This window comes from Phoca vitulina, unplaced genomic scaffold (assembly GCF_004348235.1).
Source record: "Phoca vitulina isolate PV1807 unplaced genomic scaffold, GSC_HSeal_1.0 scaffold61, whole genome shotgun sequence".
Lineage (NCBI taxonomy): Eukaryota > Metazoa > Chordata > Mammalia > Carnivora > Phocidae > Phoca > Phoca vitulina.
The window spans coordinates 2357844-2373014 of NW_022589764.1; positions in this window are offsets into that span (position 1 = coordinate 2357844).

The following is a 15171-nucleotide window of genomic DNA, read 5'->3' on the forward strand; positions in this document are numbered from 1 at the left end:
CTTTCTTTCTTTCTTTCTTTCTTTCTTTCTTTCTTTCTTTCTTTCTTCTTTCTTTCTTTCTTTCTTCTCTTTCTTTCTAAAGAAAGCACATTGACATCTCGAGAGAAATTACTACCCCAGAGTCAAGGGCAGAAAAAATGGAGAGACAGACTTCCCCAACCTCCACAGCCCAGAGGGACCAGCTGACGCAGAGAAAGCAGACTTGAGCCATTAGAGCCCGGACTGGGGCTGACACTGACCTAGCCAACACCCGGCATTGTCCCGCCATCTGCACAAACGTGAACTTTGCCTCCAGAACTTGGCTTCTCAATTAACATGTCCAGCTGGGGGAGAATTCCGTCATTTCCCTAATATCCTTATTGCCACTGGCCTGACATATTAATATTAAAAATATATGTGCACAGATCAAGGATTTTCTTAAGCACTTCTGTTTTTATTGCAGATAATAGGCAGGAGGTGAAAGCAGACACAATATAATTTGAAAAGCATAACCCTGATTAGGCGCTGATTGGAATGCCGTTATACCTTACATTTAAAACCTTTTTATTATTAGAACTAGCTGTCAAAACCAAGCTCTGAATCTCCTATGAGATAGATTCAAGGGCATGCGATGCTTCGCTACTCCCGTGCAAATAAATTTATAGTTCAAAGTGCCATTTTCTTTGAATATGTCCTTAAGTATCAGAGACCTGTCATGTGCATTGCTGAGGTGTTGGTAAAGATGTGTCATCTGGCTTTAATTTGTTCTCTTTTAAGGGACGCTCATCATTATTCTCAGTTATTGTTCATTTCAACGTGTTATGCATTGACATGGTAAAGAAATAAGACCATAGTATTCGCTATTGGATGATAAATGGACAATGTTAGTGAGTGTGGGGAGAGGGAGCAGTCTTTGCCTCCAATCCTGGAAGTGAGAGAGGCTTGCGTGCGGTATTAGTGTTAGCAGGTCCATCCAAAGAAACCTCTGGGCATGGCTTCTAAAGCCGAACTCCCTGGGCTCAACGCCTGGCTCTTCCCAGTGAGCCATAGAACCTTCAGCAAATTTCCTAATCCCCCCCAGCCATCAGTTTTCTCATCTTTAGAATGGGGTAGTACCCGGTTCGGGGCGTTGAAGAAAAGATTGACTGCGATGATATGTGGAAGGTCTCCAGAAGAATACTGATCACGTAATAACCAATTAGTCACATGAGCTATCATTTAGGTATTTAGTTGTGTTTTGACAATGTCACTAAATGGGTTTCAAAGCCTCTGCTTAAAACACGTGTCACGACAAGGAGCTCACTGGGTCCTCTGGGCAAACTTTCCCACAGTTTTGCTCGTAACAAAGCTTCTTCAGGTGTTTTTATGTACCTTGTGTCTATTTCCTCCTTTTACCCTCTTTTGTGCTCATATCACAGAGAAACAAGCTAATGCTGCTTCTGGCCGAATATCCAAGAAAAGTATCACTCTGAGATCTAGCACCATTACATGTTCTCTCCCCTGGGACAATCCTCCAGGCTCTTCAAGTCCTCATATCACCCAGATTAAAATTCCCCACTGTTCAGAGTTTCTCAGCCCAACCTTACTTCTCAACAACCCAGACTTTTTCTATGAACTCAGATGTCTTTGGCAGAAGAGCCTGAATGGGGTAGTAATGAGGGTCCAGGCTCACATCTGGTCTCCACGACTTCCAGCCGTGTGATGTAGGCATATCAGTGAGCTTTCTGAGCATCAGGTTCACCTTCAGTAGAGTGGGGATGATGTTTCTATCCTTGCTGGCTGGCCATGAGATGGATGACTGAAATCCAAGAAAATCAGTAAGAGAGGAATGCATGGGAGCCGTTACTCTGAGTTCCGTGCTTTTCGTCATTTAGGGCTGGATTCTCTTTCCCCTCATTTCTAAACAATGCTACAGTTTATCCTCTTTGTGTTTCATTGACCATGGGACAGATATAATGTGAATTAGCTCTTGGTGCCAAAGGAGGTATTGACCTTCCAATGCAGCACATGGTGGAACAGTCAGAAAGAAGAGCAGAAACTCTGGTAGGCAGACTTTCACTCACAGTGGGATTCCACACAATGTATCCTGGGCCCGACCCAAATAAAGCCGGGAGGCATCCTGGGATTGCTGGCCCCGGCCAATGCAAAGGCAGTATTTTAGGAAGAAAATGAAATCGAAGCTAGGTCGACTGTCCAGTTATATCATCAGCCAGAGACCTAGAAATCTGGCTCTAAGTGACTTAGTGGAAAAGAAACCTAGCCAAGCACATTGTAGTGGGCGTGTGTAAGGCCAGGAGAAGGACGCACATACAGCCTAGAGAACTTTTTTGAGGTTAGGAGAATAACTGCAGAAGCCATTTATAGGGAGCCCAGGCAGGAGGTAGAGAGAAAGCTGTCAGGGTCACCAGCTAGGGCATTGTGTGATGTGAATTGTCACAGGCCGGTTTGGGTTTCCTATCATTCTCTGTTGATTGACTGACCCCACTGCCTCCCACCAGGGGGAATGTGACGCAGGGAAATGAAACTAAAGGGAAAGCTGAAAATATAAACAAGCTTGAGCTGATTACTGACCTCCAGCCAAATTCACTTCGCCGGTCTCAATTTTTTTGGACACATCTCCAGTTGGGATATTTAGAGTAGAGTGAAGATGTCAATTTCAATATGCAAGAACACCAGCTATCATGCCATTCTTTGGTTCAAAAAAATCATCACAGAATGTGACTCTGAAGAAAATTACATTTGAATGGAGTTTGACTCAGTGGGATTCAGTCATATTAGAGCAGTTATTACTGTTGTTGTAGTTTTGTTCCTAATGGTGATTGTGTTTGTTTTATGATCTGAGATAATTTGTGTTGCTTCTCTTACTTTTACTGAAACGTTGACAAAGTTAAATGTTCATATTTAATTTTACCATTGTTCTGTTGGTGACCAAACACCACTTCCATATGTGGACATATTGATCAAACATGGCATGTATGTACCCAACCCATTTACTTATAAGCATAAGCTATTCAATTTTGAACATATGTACATTGAGTTATCATCTACCTACCTACCTACCTACCTACCTACCTACCTTCCTATGTATCATCTATACAGAATTTCAGACAGACAGAAATTCTGTTATGTACATTTCAGGAGTAACTGTGGGAGAGAAAGACAAATTCTCCCGTAACAGCTAGAACCAATTTGTACTACAGTTGAGGGAAGGGAAAGAGAAGGTAGAGAGCACATATTGGTCAAGTACCTACTATGTGCTATATATCATGGTGGACAATTTTATATATATTATTTCTACTTAATTCTTACAACAACCTTAAGATGTAGATATTATTATCTTCAGGATAGTGATGAGGAAGCAGGCTCTTAGAGGTAAGTAACTCATGGAAGGTTATTCAGTTTGTCCATGGCAGACCAGTCTTTGAGCTCAAGCCTGCCTGATTTCAAAGCTTATTGTCTTTCTACTGCAGCCTACTGCTTACTAAGAAAACAAAACAAAACAAAAAAACAAAACTGGCCAGGGATATACGAAACTCCAACACGTGGGAATGATTCGTAACTAACATCTACAGCGGGCAAGAAAATAAATAAATGAATATATATATAGCAGGTGTATCATCTCTAACTCATACTGTCTTTATCCAGCAAAGTGACCTTAAGCAGGTTAATGCCCTTCTGAAGCCCCAATTTCTTTATCTGTAAAATGTGGGGTTTTGCTAAATTAACTCTAATGTCCCTTCATCTCTAATCCTCAATAGCTTTTTCATTATGCCCCGCCATCCTGGCGTGTTCTCCTTGCTCCCTGGAGCTCACTCTGAGCGTGGTGTGCAGCTCTGCCTCTGTGTGACACGCAGCATCCTGAAATGGAAACTCGACTGAGTTAGCAATACACCTAGAGTTTCATCCCACAATGGCCACTAATGATCCCTAATCAAGACACAATCTGAAAGGTAAACAAACCAACGGCTCCTTTGTTTTTGTGAAGTGAGGACTAAGGGTTATTGATTATTCTTCTGACCCAGGACAGATCTGTATAGATCTGGGGAAGATTGATGGCTCTTTTGATCTGAGAATCAGCCAAGCCTGACAATGCAATGCCACGTAGAACTGTACTATCAGGACGGTGGCCACTCTGTTAGCTTCCTCTGCCTCTTCTTCATTGCCTTGGAGAAATTCTGGTCAATTCCATTCACCCCATCACAAGGTGTGTCATAATGAAGGGCTCCTTATCAGTGCATGGTTCTCAGTCTCTGATTCTTAGGGATGGAAAAAAATACAATAAAGATGTGTTTTCAAGCTGTATCATTCACATTTTCAAAGCCTCAGAGAAACTGTACGTTTATTCACAATCATGCGTTCCAGGCTATTTGCCCAACTGTGAGTGATTTGTCCACAACATATTAAAACAACAAATAACAGACTCGGGGTGGCGTAGTCTGGGCCATGTGTTTTAGGGACTCTGTGTTTCATGTTTCTTGACAGTTCTCCTCCACTGCTGGAATGCTGCTGCAGGTGAGACATAAATGGTAACCATCGTCGTGGGTTTGGAGTTGATCCTGGGTGTTGAGAGCCAGGTCACAGGGATGCTGTGGGGCTCTTAAGAGGCCTGGTTATTGCCTCAGAGGCCCTAGGGTTTACTGACTTCTTGAAGTGCTTTGCAGCCCCATCTGTCACTGAGAAAGAGAGTCTTTAGGACTACAAAACTGCATGAATTTACCTGGTTAAAAAAAAAAAAAAAAGGATTTTGAGAAGGAACAGAAGGTCTTCCAAAAATGCAGGTCTGAGGTCCTAAGCATTTACCTGCAGTAATTTGGAGATAATGTAAGTTAAGGATATCAGCCACCTATTTGTTTGCGTAGGGTGCCTTATTGGATCCTACTACCAAGTTGGACACAATAATCCATCCATACATAATTTATATGTTATTTTAGAAACACGGTTTGTATTTTTATCCACACTTTTCCCCAGTGGGATTGTACTTATCTAATGAGAAATTTTGTACTGCAGTAATTAACTACCCCAAAGAGTTGACCACAGGTTAGCTCAGCTGTGTAACCAGGATTAGAGAGGACGGAGGGTTAGGGGCGGAGACGGGGTGAGAGTCACCCATTCATTCTGGAAATATTCCTCTACTGCTGAATGTTGGTTTTGGGGGGGTGTGTTTGGTTGAGGTTTTAAGTTATCCTTGACTGCACAGTGGTTGAATCAATGACCATCGTAGACAGAGGGCAGATTGCTTACAAATCTTTCAGCTGCTGGTCCACTGTTTCTCTCAGCCTGCCATGCTGCTCCCAGGTTTTTAAGATATGTTAAAAGGGTTACCCCATATTAGTGATATTATTCAGGTAGCTCAGCAATGATTCCTGATGTTCTGATCCCTCCGCCCTGCTCCCCCTCTGCCATCCCAACGCATTGGCTGTCATCAGAAGACCCTTAAAGTTTATTTAATGATCCCAGGGAGTAGCAAGTCTGTGCTACCAGTAGGGGATTCCTCACTGACTTTTACAGCAGCAGGGGTTTCCTGGCAGAGGACAGAGCCCCGCCCCGGCCAGTCGGCAGCCTGCTCTGCCAGAGGTCAGATGTGACTGCTGTGGCCAGAGTTAGGTCACTGACGAACACAGAATGAGATACACCTTCCAGAAGGCGTCTGGACTAACAGACGGTTTTGTCTGTCGGCACAATCATGGAGGAAACATTTTCAATCCTGCAATATGGCCAAACACACTAGTCTGAAGCGTATGTTTGGTTGACATGTTTATGAAGTAGCTCTGGTTTCACCAGAAAGCAAAAGCACCATTCTTCTTTCTAAAGTGTTTCTTGTGTACTTTTCCTGGGTCTATATTTTACTTCTCACTACTTCCGCAAAAGGATCAGAACTGACTACAGTGAATACAATAAAATAGCAGTAAACCATTAACAACAAATTAAGGAAAAGTCAAGTCAAGGGGGGAAGAAGAAGAAAAAGTCTTATCAGCGTTGAGCAAGGTGATAGTAATAGAGCACAACATTTTTCTGTGAGCTTCCTAATGGTCATGGCAAAGAGAGAAGTTTGACTCTCCTTCATGAAAGGAAGCCTGTCTGCTCATAATGAGAGAAGTACTACTTCCCTGACTCTATCCCATTAAAACGATAAAAAAATAATAATAGAAATAAACAACAGGAGGTAGAAGACAAATTACATAGGGACATTGGACATTTAGTGTCTTCAGTGTAACTTAATATTTGCTGCTAGAAACTGGCGGGGTCCATTGGCATCCCACTTATTCAGGGGTGACCTTTCAGTGGGAATATTTAGCTATATGGTATGGACACGTGGGGGTCGGAAAGCTTCTCTGCCCTCTCCACTCACACCCCCACCCCCCATTTATCTGATAAATGTAGACAGTGTTGTCAAACTATGGTCTCCAGGCCAAGACCAGCCCACCCCCTGTTTTTGTAAATAAGGTCTTATGAGAACAACAGCCCGCCTACTTATGTATCGTCTTCAGCTACTTTCAAGCTACAGTGACGGAGGTGAGCAACAGGAACCACATAACCTGTAAAATCTAAGACATTCACCTCTTGGCCCTTTACAGAAAATGTTTACCAATCCCTGGTCTAGACAAGGTCCTGAAAAATCTGTCCTTAAAACTAAGAATTACCTGCTTAAATTAATTACCTGGGGGAGGTAATGCACTAAATCATTACTAGCCATTGAGAACTTTGTGTAAATGCTTCATTGTCTAAATATTTTTGTATGCCAGCTAACTGATTGAAAAAAATGGAGGAAATGGAGCTCAGGACAAGTAAGTTTTGCTTAGGAAGACAGTAGGGTAGGTAAATCTGGCTGAGGTTTCATCATGGAGGGATCAGGAAGACCAGCAGGTAGCAAGATGGTAGGGGTGAGGGGAAAGGGTGACGTGAGACGTGGTTTGTAGAAAGGAAATCCTGTGAAAGGGAGGATGAAGATGCTCCTCCTTTCTGAATTTTACCTAAGAACGACCATGTAGACTCTATCATTTTTCTCAGTTCCCCACGTAGCACAGGGTAGCTTCTTCGTGGTCCATTTACCGGAAGTTGCCTAAAGAGAGAGAATCGGGCTAATAAACACAGGGAGCTCATAATGAATGGGGAGACTTTAGGGTTTAACATGGGCTTATATATCACATTCTGCTCATCTTTGAAACATGTATGTAAAATTTAGCTCCAAATACTAGTGGAACCAGGACAATGTTATTTATTTTTATTCTACCTCTGGTCTAGTCCTCCTACCTCTGTTAAATTTGTAAAATTCACAGAAGAAGCAAATGAAACTGAAAATATAAAATGAGACCTAAAGGCCTTTTTTAACTTATATTTTTATGTACTTTACACTTTGAAAATTTGGGGTGTGATGTTTCTCTTCTCCAAAAAGGTCGGCAAGCCGACAGAATTTTAAAGGAAATCTATCTAAACTCTGTCTCTCTATTAGAGACCTTTTGGTCATCATACTCAGTTCATTTAAAATGTGTGAAATATGCAGGGTCACTTTCTATATCTAATTCGGGAGGGAGACAAGCTTCAATTCAGGCATATATATTTTGAATATCATGGGCATATTTATTATATTTTGCTTAACAAAACTTTTTATTGAAATGGATTTTTCCCATAATGTGAAAATCCCTTTTTAAAAAATTACTCTCCTTTTTAGCACTTATAAAAAAAAAAAACCCACTACAGTTTTAAGGAATCCAGAATTTGGTAATTAAAAAAAAAAAGGAAGAAGGCAGCTCTGACATAGAACATTTTAGTCAAAAAGAAATGTGATTTTGAGCTCCTCCTGCTTGAATTATGTTAGCTGCTGGGGAAATAGAAGTCTGAGAAATTAGCTATTCTTTCAAGATTTTTCAAAGCAACAAGGAAAACCAAGCCAATGGAACTAAAACTAGAAAATCAGTGATTGCTGAATTGTGCAACACCTACCATAAGTTAGGTAGAAAATCTAGATGGTAGAAATTGATTTTGGATAAATCAGTTGGAAAAATATATGGAGAACTCAAGGCTAAGCATCATGATTAATAATAAAAATACACTAATAACAGGTGAATATTAATGATTTGTATAATCTACCCATTATAGAAAAATGGATAAACCCTCTCAGAAGTAAATTAAATAATAAATATTATATTTATCAAAAATGTTTTATTAATGAAGACAATTTGAAAATATGGGAAAGAGGGGCACCTGGGTGGCTCAGTCGTTAAGCGTCTGCCTTCGGCTCAGGTCATGATCCCAGGGTCCTGGGATCGAGTCCCACATCGGGCTCCCTGCTCGGCAGGAAGCCTGCTTCTCCCTCTTCCACTCCCCCTGCTTGTGTTCCTGCTCTCGCTATATCTCTCTCTGTCAAATAAATAAATAAAATCTTTAAAAAAAAAAAAAGAAAATATGGGAAAGAGCAAAATACTGAATATTCTTTTATATGCTCAATTTTTAAACAAAAGAGATGCCCTCTTTGATTCTTGGAAATAAGAACTTCAGGTGATGTGAAAAACAAGGTCATTTCTTGGACACTATGCTTAGAACATGCTGTGCTGATATATGGCTGATCTCATTTTATAGTGTTAGTAATCTGCTGCTTGAGGCAGAGGTTTTATTGTTGTTTTTTTATTCACTTCTATATCCTCAGGGCCTAGAACAGTCCCTGGCACAGAGTAGGAGCTCAATAAATATTTGTTGAATGAATCAAGGCAGGAGTGGGTGTAAGATGAAAATTGTATGAAATAAAGGTATTATAGAAATGCAATGAAGGTAGGTGGACAGTTCTTTTCTTCAATGAAATATCCCAATAATATCATTTCCAATAATATCATTTTTCCAGGCATGTAGCATATATTGGTGGAGACTGAAGAAGGTATTATCCACTGCCTCATAAACACTTAAAAAAAATTGTGGACTGATGAGCATATAAGCTACTGGTTTTTAATTTGGTGCTTAATCCAGAGGTCTATATATTATTCAACAAACTAGCTATACTGAGTTATGAATTTTCATGCTTTGAAATTTGGTGTTCAAAAGAAATTTTTTTGGGGGGCGCCTGGGTGGCTCAATCAGTTAAGTGCCTGCTTTTGGCTCAGGTTATGATCTCAGAGTCCTGGGATGGAGCCCTATATCGGGCTCCCTGATCAGTGGGGAGTCTGCTTCTCCCTCTCACTCTGCCTGCTGCCCCCCCCGCCTGTGCTCTCTCTCTCTCTCTATCAAATAAGTAAATACAATCTTAAAAAAAAAGATTTTTTTTTTCAAAATCTGACACTTTTCTGACTTCATTAACAGTAAAAAATAAAAATAATAGGGTTAAGTTTTGGAATTGCATTCACTCTGCTTTTATTGAGGTAAAATTGGTATATAAAATTATGTAAGTTTCAGATACATAATGTTATAATTATATAACGTTATATAATATTATAATTTGACATTTGTATACAGTACACAGTGATCACTGCCATAAGCCTAGCTACTACCCATCGCCATAGAACTGAGCGTTTTTGCCCATTTCACCCACTGCCCCCACCCCATTCTGCTCTGGTAACCACCAATCTGTTCTTTGTATCCATGATTTTGTTTTTTATTTGATTTGATTTGTTTGTTTTGTTTCTTTAGATTTCACATGTAAATGAATGTGGTGTGTGTCTTTCTTTGTCTGACTTATTTCAGTTTGCACAATGCTCTCTAGGTCCATCCATATTGTTGTAAATGGCAAGATTTTCTTCTTTTCTATGGCTGAGTTGTATTCCAGTGTGTGTGTGTGTGTGTGTGTGTGCACGCGCCTATGTACACACACACATATACACATGTGTGTGTTTATATATATCCATTCATCCATCCATCCATTGCCTCATCCATCCATTCATTCAACTTAGGTTGTTTCTGTATCTTGACTATTGTAAATAATGTCGCAATGAACATTGTGGTGATTGCATCTCTTCTGAATTAGTGTTTGGATAAATACCCCAAAGTGGAAAAGCTGAATCATATGAGAGTTCTATTTTTAATTCTTTGAGGAATCTTCATACCATTTTCTGTAGTGAATGTACCAACTTACATTCCTACTATGAGGGATCCCTTTTCTCCACATCTTACCAGCACTTCTTATCTTCTTGATAATAACCATTCTAGCAGGTGGGAAGTGATATTTCATTGTGGTTTTGATTTGCATTTCCCTTATAATTAGTGTTGTTGAACATCTTTCATATGCTTGCTGGTTATCCTTGAAGCATGTCTCTTCAGATCCTCTGCTGATATATCACATTGATTTGCGGATATTGGACCATCATTGTGTCCCTGGAATAAATCCCATTTGATCATAACATATGATCCTTTAAATATATTGTTTAATTTGGTTTGCGAATATTTTATTGAGAATTTTTGTGTCTATTTTCATCAGGGATATTGGACTATAATTTTCTTTTTTTGTGGTATCTTTGTCTGGTTTTGAATCAGGGTAATGCTGGGCTCCTAAAATGAGTTTGGAAATAAAATTTTTTGGAAGAGTTTGAGAAAGGTAGTTATTAAATCTTCTTTGAATGTTTGGTATAATTCACCAGTGAAGCTGTCCAGTCCTGGACTTTTGCTTGTTGGAAGGCTTTTTTTTTTTTTTTTTAAAGATTTTATTTATTTATTTGAGAGAGAGAGAGACACAGCGAGAGAGGGAACACAAGCAGGGGGAGTGGGAGAGGGAGAAGCAGGCTTCCCACCGAGCAGGGAGCCCGATGCGGGGCTCGATCCCAGGACCCTGGGATCATGACCTGAGCCGAAGGCAGACGCTTAACGACTGAGCCACCCAGGCGCCCCTGTTGGAAGGCTTTTGATTAGTGATTTCAATCTCCTTGTTAGTAATTGTTCTGTTCAGATTTGCTATTTCTTCATGATTCAGTCTTGGAAGATTGTATGTTTCTAGGAATTTATCCATTTCTTCTAGGTAGTCCAATTTGTTGGTGCATAATTATTCGTAGTAGTCTATTACATTTCTTTGTATTTTTGTAGTGTCAGTTGTAACTTCTCTTTCATTTCTGACTTTATTTATTTGAGCGCTCTCTCTTTTTTTCTTGGTGAGTCTAGCTAACAGTTTGTCAATTTTGTTTATCTTTCAAAGAATCAGCTCTTAGTTTCATTGATATTTTCTAATGTTTTTTTATTCTCTATTTCATTTATTTATGTCTGATCTTTGTCATTTCCTTCCTTCTATTAACTTTGGGCTTCTTTTGTTTAAGGATCTTTAGGTGTAAAGTTAGCTTGCTTGAAATTTTTTCTTGTTTCTTGAGATAGGCCTATATCACTATCAATTTCCCTCTTCAAACTCTTTTTGCTGCAGACCATAGATTTTGGACTGTTGTATTTACATTTTAATTATTTTCAGGTACTTTCTGATTTCTCCACTGACCCATTGGTGGTTCAGTAGCATATCACTTAATCTCCACATATTTGTGTTTTTTCCAGTTTTCTTCCTGTAATTGATTTCTGGTTTCATACCATTGTGGTCACAAAACATGATTGATATGATTTCAGTCTTATTAAAAATTTATTGAGGCTTGGGGCTCCTGGGTGGCCCTCAGTTGAGCAACCAACTCTTGGTTTCAGCTTAGGTCATGATCTCAGGGTCATGGGATCGAGCCCCATGTCTGGCTCCACACTCAGCAGGGAGTCTGCTTGGGATTCTCTTTCTCCCTCTGCCCCTGCCCCCACTCTTGTGCTCTCTCTGTCAAATTAATACATAAATCTTTAAAAAAGTTTCTTGAGACTTGTTTTGTAGCCTAGCGATATGACCCACCCTGGAGAATGTTCCATGTGAACCAGAGAGGAAAGTGTATTCTGCCGTTTTTAGGTGGAATGTTCTGTATATACCTACTAAGTCCATCTGGTCTAATGTGTCACTTAAAGATAACGTTTGCTTAACTCATTTTCTATCTGGATGATCTACCCATTGATATAAGTGGGGTATTAAAGTTCCCTAGTATTATTGTATTGCTATCATTTACTCCTTTTAGGTCTGTTAATATTTGCTTTATATATTTAGGTGCTCTCATGTTGGGATAGATATTTAGAAACATTAGATCTTCTTGTTAGATTGACCCCTTTATCATTATGTAATGCCCTTCTTTGTTTTTTTATTACAGTCTTTGTTTTAAAGTCTATTTTGTCTGACATAAGTATAGCTATGCCAGCTTTCTTTTTGTTTTGGTCAGTTTGAAATGTTTTTTTCCATCCTCTCACTTTCAGTCTGTGTGTCCTCAGATCTGAAGTAACTCTAGTAGGAAACATATAGATGGGTCTTATTTTTCCACCCGTTCTGTCCTCTGAATGGAGAATTTAGTCCATTTACATTTAAAGGAATTATGGATAGGTATATACTTATTGCCATATTGTTGATTGTTTTTTAGCTGTTTTTGTAGGTTTTCTCTGTTCCTTTCTTCTCTTGTTCACTTCTCTTGTGGTTTGGTGAGTTTCTTTAGTGTTATGTTTGATTCCTTTCACATTGTCTTTTGTCTATATACTATAGATTTTTGCTTTGTGATTACCATGAGGTTCACATATAACATCTTGTGTATGTAACAGTCTATTTTAAGTTAATGACACCTTAAACTTGAATGCATTCTAAAAACTACATATTTTTATTCTCCTTACCATGTATTCTGTTTTTGATGTCATGTTTTGTATCTTTGTATTTTCTGCATCCCTTAACTAATTATTTTGGATATAGTTAATTTTACTAGTTTCTTTTAGCCTTTATATAACCTTTACTATATATTTACTTTTACCAGTGAGCTTTTTACTTGCATATCTTTTCTTAGCATGAGTTATTGACTTTTTTTTTCCAGCTAAAAATAAATCCCTCTAACATTTCTTTTAAAATAAATTTAGAGATGATAAACTTTTTTAGTTTCTGCTTATCTGGAAAATTTCTTATCTCTCCTTCAGTCCTGAAGGATAAACTTACTGGGTAGAGTATCCTTGGCTGGAAATTTTTTCCTTTCAGCATTTTGTAGATATCATGCCACTGTCTCCTGCCCTGCAAAGTTTCTCCTGAAAAATCAGCTGATGCTCTTATGGGGGTTGGTTTTCTCTTGCTGCTTTTTAAGGTACTTTCTTTAACTTTTGATATTTTAATATAATATGTCTTTATGTGGCTATCTTTGGGTTCATCTTATTTGGAACTGTCTGTGCTTTCTGGATCTAGATGTCTGTTTTCTTCCCCAGGTCAAGGAAATTTTCAGCTATTATATTTTCAGATAAGTAACCTACCCCTTTCTCTCTCTCTTCCCATTCTGGGAACCCCCCTATAATGCAGATGCTATTCTTCTTGATGTTCTGATATTCTTATTGATATTCTTCTTCAGATCCCATAAACTTTTTTCATTTTAAGTTCTTAAAATTTTTATTTTAAATTTTAAATTCTTTGTTTCTTTTCACGGCTCTGACTGGATGAGTTCCACTGTCCTGACTCCAGCTTGTTGATCTGTTCTTCTGTTTTATCCAGTCTGCTTTTGATCAACTGTAATGTATTTTTTTTAATTCAGTGATTGTATTCTTCAGCTCAGTGGTTTCTGTTTGGTACTTTCCTACGTATTCTATCTCTTTGTCAAAGTTCTTACTGTGTTCATCCATTCTTCTCCTAAGTTTAGTGAGCATTTTTATGACCATTACTTTTAATTTTTTTATCAGGGAAATTACTCATTTTCATTTCATTAATGTCTTCTGTGAGATTTTGTCTTGTTATTTTGTTTTAAACATATTTACCCATCTTCATATTTTGCCTGCCTCTCTGTTTGTTTTTATATTCTAGGTGAAATAGCTATAACTCCCAGTCTTTTTTTGTTTGTTTGTTTGAGAGAGAGAGCATATGAGCACTGGGGGAAGGGCAGAAAGAGAGGGAGAGAGAATCCTAAGCAGAGGGAGAGAGAATCCTAAGCAGGCTCCATGCCCAGCTTGGGGACAAATGTGGGGCTCAATCTCACAACCCTGAGACCATGACCTGAGCTAAAATCAAGAGTCAGATGCTTAAACTGACTGAGCCACCCAGAGCCCCTACTTCTCCCAGTCTTGAAACAGTGGCTTTGTGTAGGAGATTAACTTTATTGTTCAACCTTGCCCTAGCTTTTGGTTTTTCTTTGGACCTTTATGATTGTCTAATAACCTGTTTTGTTCTTGATAGGTCCCAGTTGTTGAAGGTGTGCCAAGACCTGTCAGTGTTCCATAGGGAAGGGACTCAGAAACTGCCTAGTTTCAAGCTAACTGTGCAGCAGTCCCTCAGACAGCAGCTTTCAGTTATGTAGGTATATACATTCTTATGGGTCTGTGATCATAAACACTGCTGACTTCCAGACCACAGATCTGGAGGTGTTCCCTGGGTGACAGCTGCAAAAATGGTGGCTTTATGTGTGTATAAGCTCCTATCTGGGAGGTGTCAGTGAACTGCAGCAAGGCCAAGGCAAGGCATTAATATGGTGTCTCTCTGCCCCTGTGTCCTGGGGGCACTTCTCTAGCCTATGGATGCATCACAAACCTAAGGCCTGCCTTTCGGTCTGGGGAGTAGTGGCCTACCAAAGACCGTCTCTCCTATTGTTTCAGGCCCATAGGGCCCAGAAACACAATCCTTCCTGGCCAGCAGAGCCAGGCATTCAAGGGGCATCCCCCGTGTGGGTTGTGCATGCCTGCTGGCTGTGGTAGAGTGGTGTGCAGGGCCAGGGAACTTGGTCAGACTGACTGACCAGGCACGCAGGGGTGAGGTGCACCCACCAGAGCTAGCAGACTAGATGGGGGTGCAAAATGGAGCTTGCCAGCGCCTCCATCCCTGGAGAGTTCCAGCAGGTTCCTTCCTCTCTGGAAGATGCTTTCAGATGAATAAATCAATTTCCTTCATAGATGGTCTAGGTGCCTTTCAAATTGTTGCTTTTGACTGGGTGGGTCCTGGGGTGAGTGGGTCTGTATGTGAACCCTCTAAGAGTTGATTATCTGTTTCCTTTAACCCTGCAGCTTTCTTAGAAGTAAGCCCCATTTGTATTCAAGGGTAGTTGCTTTGGGGGATCATCTCTCCATTGCAGCTCCCAAGGGTTGGGGGACCTGATGTGGGGCACAAAATTCTCATTCCTCAGGGACAGGCTCTGTACTGTGAGATCCCTCCTGACTGTGGATTGCTGTGCCTGGGTGGAGTTTCTTGCGAGACCACATCTCTGCCTCTCC